Genomic DNA, 11,233 nt, shown 5'->3' with positions numbered 1-11,233 from the left:
ATCGCCACAGTGATTGCCGAGTTATTATAATGGGAACAAATTTGACACCCCTTCATTTTGCATTTTGTGCGTGCATTGGAGGTGACCCCCATGTATCGAGAGCATCCGATGATTGAAAGAAGAGATGCAACTACCCCACAAAAATAACCGCAAGTCAATCGCCCCAGCGGTCGCCGAGATATAGGCCTTTCAAAATCCTTACTCCAGCAGAACAGCCTGAACGCCCTTAACTTTTCACGTGGCACGTGCCACGACGGTCACCTAAATGCTTCAACACTAGTCGGTTACGGGGTAGAAGGGGTAGGTCTATCTAACAAAAAAGACCACAGGTCAATCGGCCCAACGGTTGCTGAGTTATGAGCCTCTCAAAAGCATTACAGGTCGGGTCGGGCCGCTCACACTTAAAAAAAACTGGATTATTCTTATTTCTTCGTGATAAAACAAAGTTAAGATTGTTGAGAAGACGTCTGTTTGAAAACACCATTTTAAAAGCATTTCATTTTGCGTTAGGTAGCCCCTTTCGCTTTTATGAAGACCCTTTGAGAGACGTAAGAATGAGAGGATAAGAAAGAGATAGCGTAGACTGAGCCGACAATCTGGCTGGCGCACTGCAACCGATGAACACATTTCCGTTGGAACCACTGCGCTACAGTGCACCACGCCATCCAGCCGCACAAACAATAATCGAGGAGAGGCATTCCATACCACGCTGCCACGGGTCGACCACGGACCTCTTGTCGGACCTCTTGTATTTTGATGACTGTCGATTCGAAACAAAGAAGCGTAATAAACAAGCATGGCCTGGTCTTGAACATGAAAAGGACGGATGCACCAACAGTTCACAAGACTACTAAAATTGATACTTTTTATCAACTAAAAATTCCTGAAATCCTAGCAGGTGTTCACCGCCCGCACCATTGCGATTATGAAAAGACACCCGTAGTTTTCAGTTAGTTTTCGCCAGGGCTGCGGAGTCGGATTCGGAGTCGGAGTCGGAGTCGGTCGGAGTCGACAGTTGTGACCGGAGTTGGAGTCGGAGTCGGAGTCGAATTTAGAAACCCGAGCCGGAGTCGGAGTCGGAGTCACCGAAAATCTGTCGACTCCGCAGCCCTGCTAGGTCCGCAGAGTCGGAGTCGGGAGTTGGAGTCGGTCGGAGTCGACAATTCTGCCCGGAGTCGGAGTCGGAGTCGGAGCTGGTTTTTGAAAGCCGGAGTCGGAGTCGGAGTCGGAGTCGCCGAAAATCCATCGACTCCGCAGCCCTGGTTTTCGCTCTACTGCACCATCATTGACCGTTCACCCGGTGACCGCGGTCGGCGGGCGGGAGGCGTTTGTCCGTCATCGCTCCCCGGATTCCTCCCGACCGCCCAGCCCGCGCAAACACCATCCATTGTCCTCGGGGTGGCAGGAGGCCGCGCGTCGGGCCCATTCCGGTGCCACGGCGGCGCGCGGACAGACGCGCCACCACTCGCCGCGCTGACAGCAATCGGCGCCAATCTTGGCGCAGCGCGCGCCGGCGCGCGTTTGCGCGCCGCGCCGTCGCGTGCCTCGACGGCACCGACGCGCCGACCTGGCTTCCGGCCAGCGACGGCGACGACGGAAAGTGGGAACTACGCGCTACTCAAAACGCTTTTCGTGGCCAGCACCGCCTCCGTTGTGTGCTGGTGAGTAGCCTGGCCCAGTTGGCGACCAATGCGAGATTCGCGGAAACATCTGCTTCTATTGTGTGCCATCTGATGTCGCTATGTGGGGGAAACTTCATGAGGGTACTGGAGGCTGCCAGCGGTCATATACACGGAGACTGGGTGCACACGCCCAGGCCCGAGTGTGGCCTTGCGGACTCGCTCAGCTGGTTGATGGACAACAACAGCGCCGAGTCATGGCAGCTAGTAAGGCTGCTTGTAACAATACATCTAAACTGATTCTCCTAGTCCGCCTGATGTAAAAAGCTGCCCGTGCTTTGCAAACGTGACTTTGTTGTGCCGTACTGTGTTTGTATCTTCATGTGTCACGGTTATGTTATGAAGACATGTTCTCCTTGTTTTGTCCTCAAAGGATGTCAAATAAATATGATGATGATGATGATATGATGGACTAAAATGCGTGAAAATCATTTTGCAATTGTTAGCTGTTTTCTGCAGCTGAACGTCTGCCAGTGCTGCCGTATCCAGTTCACGGCATTTATAAGATTGAGCCCTGGGCTCAATCTGATAAAGTTCGCTATTTAGACGATAAAAGGTCCGCCTCTATTACATTCCCCTATTACATTTTTGCTAAGTCTCCCTTAGTTTGGGAATTCGTCGAAATCTCAGTTGTTTTAAAAGGGAAACAGCTAAATACCTCGCATTGCATTAATGCGTGATAATTGATCCCTGCTTCATTCATATCGCAGGGAAATAACTAAGTTGCGATTCGTTTTACCCGAGATTGTAGAATTGTAGTAGAACAATTCTACTAGAACCTGGCCTTGTAAGGTGACAGGAGTTAAATGCAGTTTAAATCGACAAGGAGGCATAACGAGTCATTGCAGCTTATTACAATTTGTACTTTAAGCTAAGCACCACTTGGAATTCTAAATCTGCAGTCTTTAACATGGATCGGCTTTCGCACCAACACAATTTTTATCATTGAATACCTAAGGTACATAGTTGGTTCAAGGGCAGGGAAAGTGATACACTATCCAATATCCATACGGTTTAGTGAATGATAGACATTGCGTGGTTATCAAATGATCATTTCGTGATGATGTATGCCACGAATATTATAGTCCAAACTTCCATTAGGCCTAGCCGCTCGGCTGTCCCCAGCGTCATTATGGCTCAATATCGACCGGGCATTGACGGCCCCTCCCTCCCCTGAGCCGCGGCCCGCCGCCGGCTCCCGTCTCATTAGGAAAATGGCGGAGGGAGGGACGCACCCTGGCAGGGAGGGCCGCCACCTGCCCCGGCCGGCCGCCGCGCAGGCACCCAGCACCGGACCGGACCCGGCGCCGGCCGCCGGGCGCTCGCGGCCGCCGGTGCTGGCTGGCCTTCTGGGCCGCGCTGAATAGGCGGTCCATAAATCAGGACCGGCGGCCGTGTAATCAAGACCGGCGGCCGCGATAGAACGCCGACCACTCATGCAATCGGAGGAGAGCCGGCCGCCGCCGGCCGAGGACCGGACCGCGGCACGACACTCGTTATCGTAAAACCTTGCCGAACAATATCCTTGCAGAATGTGCACTGCAATGCTACAACAAATCCCATGTAACACATCGAACTTATCCTTAATTGTGACATCGTACTTAGTTGACGTCACTACGACTTCAAAGGTGAATTCTGTCATTAGCCTTGTTTATTTAGCTCCTAATGAGGCTCGAGACCCCTCGCGTGACGCGGTGGAATGCGGAGTGACGTGGTACTGTGGACGACCTCATGCAGGTCCATGGGAAGGCCGCGTCGCGTCGTGCCGCAAGAAACATGGACGTGACGCGTCCCAGCGCACCGGCCGCGGCTGGCGGCTGGCGGGCGGCTGGCGGCGGTGGCGACTGGCGGGAGCGAGCGGCGGCGGCGGCGGCGGCAGCGCGCGGCGGTGGCGGCGGCCGGCGGGCTCAGTCGACTGCCGGCGGCGGCACGAGGAGGACGGGTCCGTGCTGCACCCGGGACGCTGCACAGCATTTGCTCGGCTGCAACGGAAGAGTATTGGAGGAGCGGTGGAGTGGTTTGAGTAAATTAATAGCGTCACGGCGGTGATCGCTCTCAAGAGACGAAGGATTTCGACCCAACCAGTGGAAAATACCAACGTGTGCTCGTGTGTCACAGTGTGTGTGCAGCTGTCAGCAGGCAGCGAGTGGCTCTCCAGCCACCAGTCCCTGCTGTGAGTGCCAGTGATACGGGCGGTGCACCAGTCGAGCCCGTGGTGGTGACACAACGTGTCAAGCCGTGTCGTTGTGTTAGTGACACGGTGTCAGAGTGTCTGCTGGTGCCCCGTGAGTGCCCGGTGTGAGTGCACGCAGCCGGAGGAGCGTCTCCCGTCTCTGTACCGTCTCCGTACCGTCTCTCCGACCGGGCGTCTCTCTCGACACGTGGACGACACCAGGGAGCCACTTCCGTCGGCCGGCTCGGTCTCTCAGCCGACAGCGGTCCTGCCGACCGGTCATCGATTCCAGCCGCCCCCAGACGGGTGAGTACGGTCTACAGTGACGTCACCGTGGTAAGAGGTCAGTATCTGCTGCCGAATGCTTACAGGTCAGTATCTGTAGCGGAATTCTTACAGGCCAGTATATGGAGCCGAATACTTACAGGTCAGTATCCGCAGCCGAGTGCTTACAGTTCAGTATCTGCAGCGGAATTCTTACAGGCTAATACACGGTGCCGAATACTTACAGGTCAGTATCTGCTGCCGAATGCTTACAGGTCCAGTATCTGCAGCGGAATTGTTACAGGAAAGTATAGCTGCACTCTGCAGCATAATGCTTCCAAATCAGTCTAAAGGGTGAGTTTATGGTGAAGACTACTTACAGGTCAGTATTTTGCCAGCGCAAAGCAGCGAGAAACAACGAGCAGTGTTCGTCAAGAGGCAGTGGGTGGGAGAAGATAAGGGGTAGATAAAAAGAAGACATCCTGTTTCCTGCCGTTGGCTTCACTCGGACGGCACAGGGTAAAATGAAGACTGAAGAGTCGTGTTGACTGTTCAGTGTGCGTTGTGCAATGTTCATGTGACGTGAATTCAGAGGGACGAGAAAGAACCGGCAGCAGCAGCTAGTAAAAATAAAGCCAAAGACGAAAGACCATGTGACAGACAGAGACAAATCCATGAGATTGTGACCATTAGCAGCCCGCTAAGCTGTGTTATCTGACGAACAGCGGCCAGTTTGTACATTGCTTCACTGTAACGCAGTGCTTAAAGTTGAAGTGAACAATGCTGTTTTGAAATACCGTCTACTGAACACCTGCTTAGACATTGAACATCTGTTTGCCTTCGCGGTAAAGCGTTGACTTTGAACATCGCCATTTTTAGACGTTATCGCGAACTGTGGTCAACCATTACATGTCAAAGGAAAAAGATAAAAGGTTGCAGGAACATACAACATGGAAATACCGCTACATTATAAGACATACACTGGCTATTCTGGACTAAATAACAACGTCTTCTAACGATGCTAAGACCACATGGATGACACACACGCACAACATGCAACTAGTTATAGCTACAACTAGTTAGCCGCAGTCCAGTTGAGCAATTGGAAGCATCCAAAGACCCGAAACATGTCTACCATCGCACTGAACAGCTTGCATCAGCCCTCACACTTGTCCACACATCGAAACGTTTTTTTTTTTTGCCGTGCGGCTGCAGTCTGCACCGGTAACACCACCTCCCCATCGAACTGTGTTTGTCGGCACGTACGGAGCGGTCTCGACACTGGCACGACCTTGCAGTCTGTCGGCGTGTCACGTTCGCTACTATCGAGTGACGCGCCGAGCCCGGCACGCCGCTGGTCGTAGCCGGACCGTGCTCGGTCCGCTGCCGGTCGTAGTCGTGCCGTGCTGCTCCGTCGCCAGCCGTAGACGGGCCATGCCCGGTCCGTAGCTGAGCCGTTCCCACTCCGCCCGTGTCTGCCGTAGCTGAGCTGTGCTCGGTCTGTCGCTAGCTGAGCTGTGGATGAAGACGAGCCGTGCCCGCTCCGCCGTCGGCCGTATTTGAGCCGTACCCGGTCTGCCGCGGTCGGTCGTAGCTGAGCCGTTCCCGTTCCACCGCCGATTTTACCCGAGCCGCACACTGCCGCTGGCTGCAAACGAGCCGTACCGGGCTGCCAGCCGTACCCGAGCCGCACACTGCCTCTCTGCAGCGCACGGCCTCGCACGGTCTCTATTGCAGACTGGGTGCACGAACAAAACTATGAAGAGAGATTTCGTTTCCGAAACTGTTCTTACGCAGTTTAAATGAACTTCTTACGAACCTCACCCTTTTAGCCCGTATGCCTTGGACCCGCTGTAGATAAACGGAAAACAGACTCGCGCATCACGTGAAGACGGCGGTGCACCACCACAGCACCACCGTGGCTCTGCCACTTCGCCTTCCTGTTCATTTCCTCTCTCCTATCCGTATCATCGCATCCTGTCATTACGTCCTTCCCTTCCTCTCTTCCTCTGGCCGTATATTTCCTTATCTCCCCCGCCAGCACATGGGTGCGCCCTTGGGAAACCTGACCACATCCCCGAGTAGAGATACCATACCCTCCCCTTCTCCCTCCTTCGTATAACATTCATGGTATGCTAGGATTTCCAACACTGCCTTCAAAGCTCGCAAGCTATGTCGCCGAGAAAACTTTTTTATAGCAACGCCACTACCGTCACCGCCGCCGCCACCTCCCTTGCCGCCGCCCAGCGGTTCCTCACCGCCGCCGCCGCCGCCGCCGCCGCCCAGCGGTCCCTCGCCGCCAGCGACGGCGGCGCGTGCGTGGGTGGAGACCGTCACGCACAATGACTGGCCTCGTCCTCGGTCGGCACGCACTACCCAGTGGAATGACCGGCAGGCGAGGTCCACTCCTCTCCTCTCTCCTCAGTCCTCGGTGCTCCACACTCTTCCCAGTGTCATCGGTGAATGGATGACGGAGGTCGAGGGCTGGACCTCGTTTCACCAGATGGAAAGTGGTCTTGTTACGAGCTTCATCGTTCTTCATAGAGGAACGTGGCATTGTAAAGCGATCATCAAGAAGTTTCAATTGCGGTGTTTTTCTTTTATAATGAAAAGTAGGTATTTATATGATGACATCGTGACATAACTTGCGCTGTAACTTGTCAAACCTTCGAATATACCTACTTCCTCTTTCTAAAAAACAGATAAGTTGGCTCTTTTCAACGTTAAAAAAGCAGTACTTTCCATAGGGGAAGTTGGGGCAATGCCGGAGTTGGGGCAAAGCCGAAATTCGAGATATTTCTTAACCCACGAGCCGCTGGGGGGGGGGGGCATTAAGTTGCCCCCCCCTTTACGTTTTGTGAAATATCTCCGAAAGCTGATAAGTTTCGAACGTGAAACTTGGCATAGCTTCAAATGAATACCTAGGCAATGTTTGAGGAAAGTTTTGTGGTTGTAGCACCTAAGATGACGTCACAGTGACGTCATAAAGTTTTGTCGTTTTCCGATATAGACCGTTTCTGATGACGCTGAGCATGAAACTCGACTGTAAATGAACTAGACAGCACCTGCTGTCATCCTAAAACATCTAACTACACTTCCATCTTGTTTCTGACCAATAATCGGCCCTTTATATTCGGTCCCATATATCTGATGTATCGTGAGGAATATGAGAGTCGCAAATCTATAATTTCACTTATGACGTCACTGTGACGTCATTTCAAATGAGATCGACACCAAATTTGGACACAACCTCGGCTAGGTATTCAGAAAGATGTGTGCAAAGTTTCGTTTCGCTATCTCTTCGCGTTTAGACGATATCGTCGCAGAAGTAAAGGGGGGGCAACTATATGCCCCCCCCCCCCCCCCAGCGGCCGGCGGGTGGCGCGGAGGCCCAGCGGCCGCCGGGTTAAACTGTACGACATGGATGCCACGTCTCAGTGATGCTCTGAAGCTTAAGTGACTACAATTATCGCTTGTTTGTTACGAGTCGTCATTTGGAATACTTCGGCTGTGAGGGCGCCAAAAGCGTTTTCAAGGTACGTTTCCCTTGTACTATATACGCCTTTGAAGCTGCATTTCTTACTCATTATGCTACCGTTTGTCTGGCCAATTCGGTCAAGTAATCTTCAGCATGTCTTTGCATAAGTGTGTTGCCTATTTGAAATTTATACAGCACGTTTAAAAGTTATGGGCCTGCAAATGAAAGCATGGCTGGCTGGGGTAATGCCGAAAACGTGCAATTACGCACGTTAAAGCACGCTACGTGGACTTTACTGCTGTAGAATAGCAACGCGTATTTTTAGTCAAACAAATTACACTTTCAGCCGGCACAACGGCCTGCTACCTATAAGGAATGATTTACCTGGCATTTTCTTATTATATCACACAATTATAACTTCCAGTGTGCACCAAGCGTCCTCAAGCTCTTAAAACGCGTGTCAGCTTTAATGAATTTTGGATAAAGTTTGAGATAAATTGGCAAAACATCAATGTCGGCATTCCTCGTAGATCATTTATCCCATTTTCGGCTTTCCCGGCAGTCCGGGGCAACGCCGAAAAAGTCAGTTCTTTGATATTTTTAGTTTTTTCGCTTAACGGTATGCGAATTCATCAAATGCGCCTGGTATGTTTGAAAGACAAAAGACTGGCCTCTCGAATGACGCCAACAAGAATAGCTTATGTTGTCTACCTTGCGTGCTACGGGCGTCAGAAAAAAAGTATTCGGCGTTCCCCCAACTTCCCCTAAAGCTCAGACTCTTGGGAATCAGCATATCCCTTATGGCTTGAGATCCGCTGAAGTAACAGCATCCCCAGGAATTATGCGTGGTCCGATACAACATTGGTCCGTCAGCGCCCTGCGGATTAAATCGAGGCGCAATTTGTGGAGTCCGGCTTCCCATGACGTCACTAACCCCCCCCATGACGTCACCGGTCGGCTCGTGTTTCAGCGTCGCATTTTGTCGCCGCCGAAATGGCGTGCGCCGTCCGGGCTCACTAATTTGTACGAATCCAGTGACTCGTTGAAACCCCACGACGCGCAACGCGACGCCGGTTTTTGTCAGGTCGCTTGTTATTGTCACATGTCCATGGCTAAACCCGAGACAATTGCCGGAAAAAATAGTTTAAAGCTGACAATAAGTGGCAAGGAGGCCACGCTTGCCTCCTTGTCATGAAACACTGCTGGATTTATCGCATACTTGACAAAAAATCAAGCTTTATTGTATTGCTGTTGCCATTAAATTGACATTTCTCCAACTTTGCAAAGTCTTGTAAAGTCTTGCCCCAACTTTGCAATGCTATTTCGCTTTCAATCTTTCTTTACGGATGAAATTACACTCCAAGCATGGCGACTGTTTATCAGTCTATTTCGGTCACACCGGGAAGTGTTCCATCGTAGCCGCCCGTCCGGTCCGTCCCACGACATCCGCCTCCCCCGCCCCCCGCCCCCGCGTACTCGTCGGCAAAACACGGTAGCGGACAGCGCGGCGGTGCGGCGGCACGCGCCCTACAACAGCCCGCTGACGTCATTGCCGGAGCTGTGACGTAACTCCAGCACAGGGTAGCCGCGGCGCTCTGCACAGGGTGGCTGTCAGCTGGCTGCCTCCGACGCCGCCAGCGAACTCGGCGGGTCGGGCCGCTGTGGGGAGGAGAGGGATGGGGAGGGAGGGAGGGAGGGGGGAGTCGGCTTGCCAATGGCGGCGGTTCCCGCCCTTGGCCACCCTGAGAGGGTATGGGGCGCTCGGCTGACAGAAGCCAGGCACTTCTGGGGATTTATTGATCAGTTCTGAGGCGAGTTTTCTCACGGAACGAAGGGGCGGCTGATTAAAAAGGCGACGCCGCGCGGATAGAATGGCTCAGTGGGTTTCAGGCAGCGCCGTCCATTATTGTCGGCACAGGGGAAGTTCTCAAAGTGCCGGCAATTCGGCAGGGGAGCGGCGCGCGGCGGCCGGATTGGAACGGGTTTCGCACAGCCTTGGGAGCGGCGGCTCTTCGACACGTAACACGGCTAATCCTGATGACAGTGCCGCGCCAAGGCCTTTGATCGTGCACCCCGTGTCACATGATCCGACGGCTGCGGCAGGGACCGAGGGATCGACACGACCTGTCAGCGGGGCTGCAGTCTGCGTCCGCTCATTCAACAGCAGGTTGTCTTAAAAGACACTGATTGCCTGACAAACGCAAACAATAAAAATACCTAACGCAGTCACATAAGGCACTGTCATGCTCATTCAATCCAGCCCACTGTCTTTTACCTCTTTTCGTAGAACATGGAAACGTCATGGGCTAAGGCGACTGGCGAGTCCCTCTGGCACACGGTCAGTCTAACCTCTCCATTATTACCCTCAGTTTATAGCCTCTACCACAGCGGCACTGGAGGTCCTTCCGATCTAATTTCGGAGCCACTTTCGGCGGCCCGGTTCGACCGACCGCGGTCGGTGCTATAAAATCTGTCGGACGGGCCATCGAGCGATCGACCGGGCCGGCTGGCCGGCCCGATAGCTGCCGAGGGTTGCGCAGCTCGGCAGGATGGCTGCAGGAAATCTCATAGCACAGCATGGTTTATAGCACAACTCACAGCACAACACGGCTTGTGGCATAGCTCACAGCACATCTCATAGTACAGCTTATAGTACAGCTCACAGCATAGCTCACAACTCACAACACAACTCACAACACAGCTCACAGTCCATCTCTCAATTTAGTTTGTGGACCGGAGTATCTCACAGCCGAGCACGTCCGAGCGCGTCCGAGCACGGCCGGGCGCGTCCGAGCACGCCCCAGTACGGCCGAGCACGTCCCGCCAGCGCCGCTCGGCCGACTTTACGGCCTTCCCCGGAGAGACAGGGCGGTAAAACGGCAGACCACAGTCCCCAAGTTCGGCACTCGTCCGCCGAACAGTCAGTCGTATACAGACGTCATCTGAAACGGAAAAAGGCGACGGTGAGCCGCGAGAAAGTGAATTGAACCATATCAAAACATTTCTCTGAAACTAGACTTAATTGAGACCAAGACTGTGATCGAATAAGCTATGCTTCGATTTTGATAGCTCGTGTATTTCGTACTCCATAAAGTTGAAAGATGAAGTAGACCGAAGATGGACGAGTTTTTCTCTCGTTGCAAGATTCCAGTGGCGAGTCAGGGACTGCAGGATTCCAGTGGTGCTGTTCTTATGACTGTATTCCCATGGCTACGGTTCACTGTAACGCGCTCCCAGCGGTTTATTTTGTTGTGCCAGGCTCTGAGGCTCTGAGGGATATATTCCGCTATCCTTTGCTGCCTCCGGAATAATCCACTGTGCCGGGTTCCCACCGATGTATTCTACTATGCTGGGAGGCTCCCAGCTGTATCGTACGCTATGCAGTGCTCCCAGCGGTACCTATATTCCAATGCGCAGGACTCCCAGCTGTATCGTACGCTATGCTGGCTCCCTACGGTACCATCCGCCGCCCGCCTACCCCAGCCAGTCAATCCATCAGGCCCGTCAGGCTGGCGGTGCCGGCAATCCATAATGCGCACCAGGGCGGCAACGCTGGCAGCTGAGGCAAGCTGCCCAACCCTGCCTTTCATGCGTCATGTGTGCAGTCCGGTCCGCCAATCTACCGCATATTCGATTCAC

At 53.2% G+C, this 11,233-nt stretch overlaps 1 protein-coding gene across 1 annotated transcript in view; it reads left to right on the top strand.

The window, feature by feature from the left end:
• The first annotated feature begins 3,556 nt into the window (after positions 1–3,556).
• The window catches only part of LOC122363520 (flocculation protein FLO11-like), a 28,621-nt gene continuing 20,944 nt past the window's right edge, over positions 3,557–11,233 (top strand). Inside the window, exon 1 of the mRNA XM_043332909.1 lies at positions 3,557–4,158. The gene's annotated coding sequence lies outside the window, so the exon portion shown is untranslated. The remainder of the gene's footprint in view (positions 4,159–11,233) is intronic.

Source organism: Amphibalanus amphitrite, unplaced genomic scaffold (genome assembly GCF_019059575.1).
Source record: "Amphibalanus amphitrite isolate SeventyFive unplaced genomic scaffold, NRLGWU_Aamphi_draft 000625F_arrow, whole genome shotgun sequence".
Classification (NCBI taxonomy): domain Eukaryota; kingdom Metazoa; phylum Arthropoda; class Thecostraca; order Balanomorpha; family Balanidae; genus Amphibalanus; species Amphibalanus amphitrite.
Note: the sequence above shows the minus strand (reverse complement) of the source record. Positions and strands in the feature narration are given on the sequence as shown.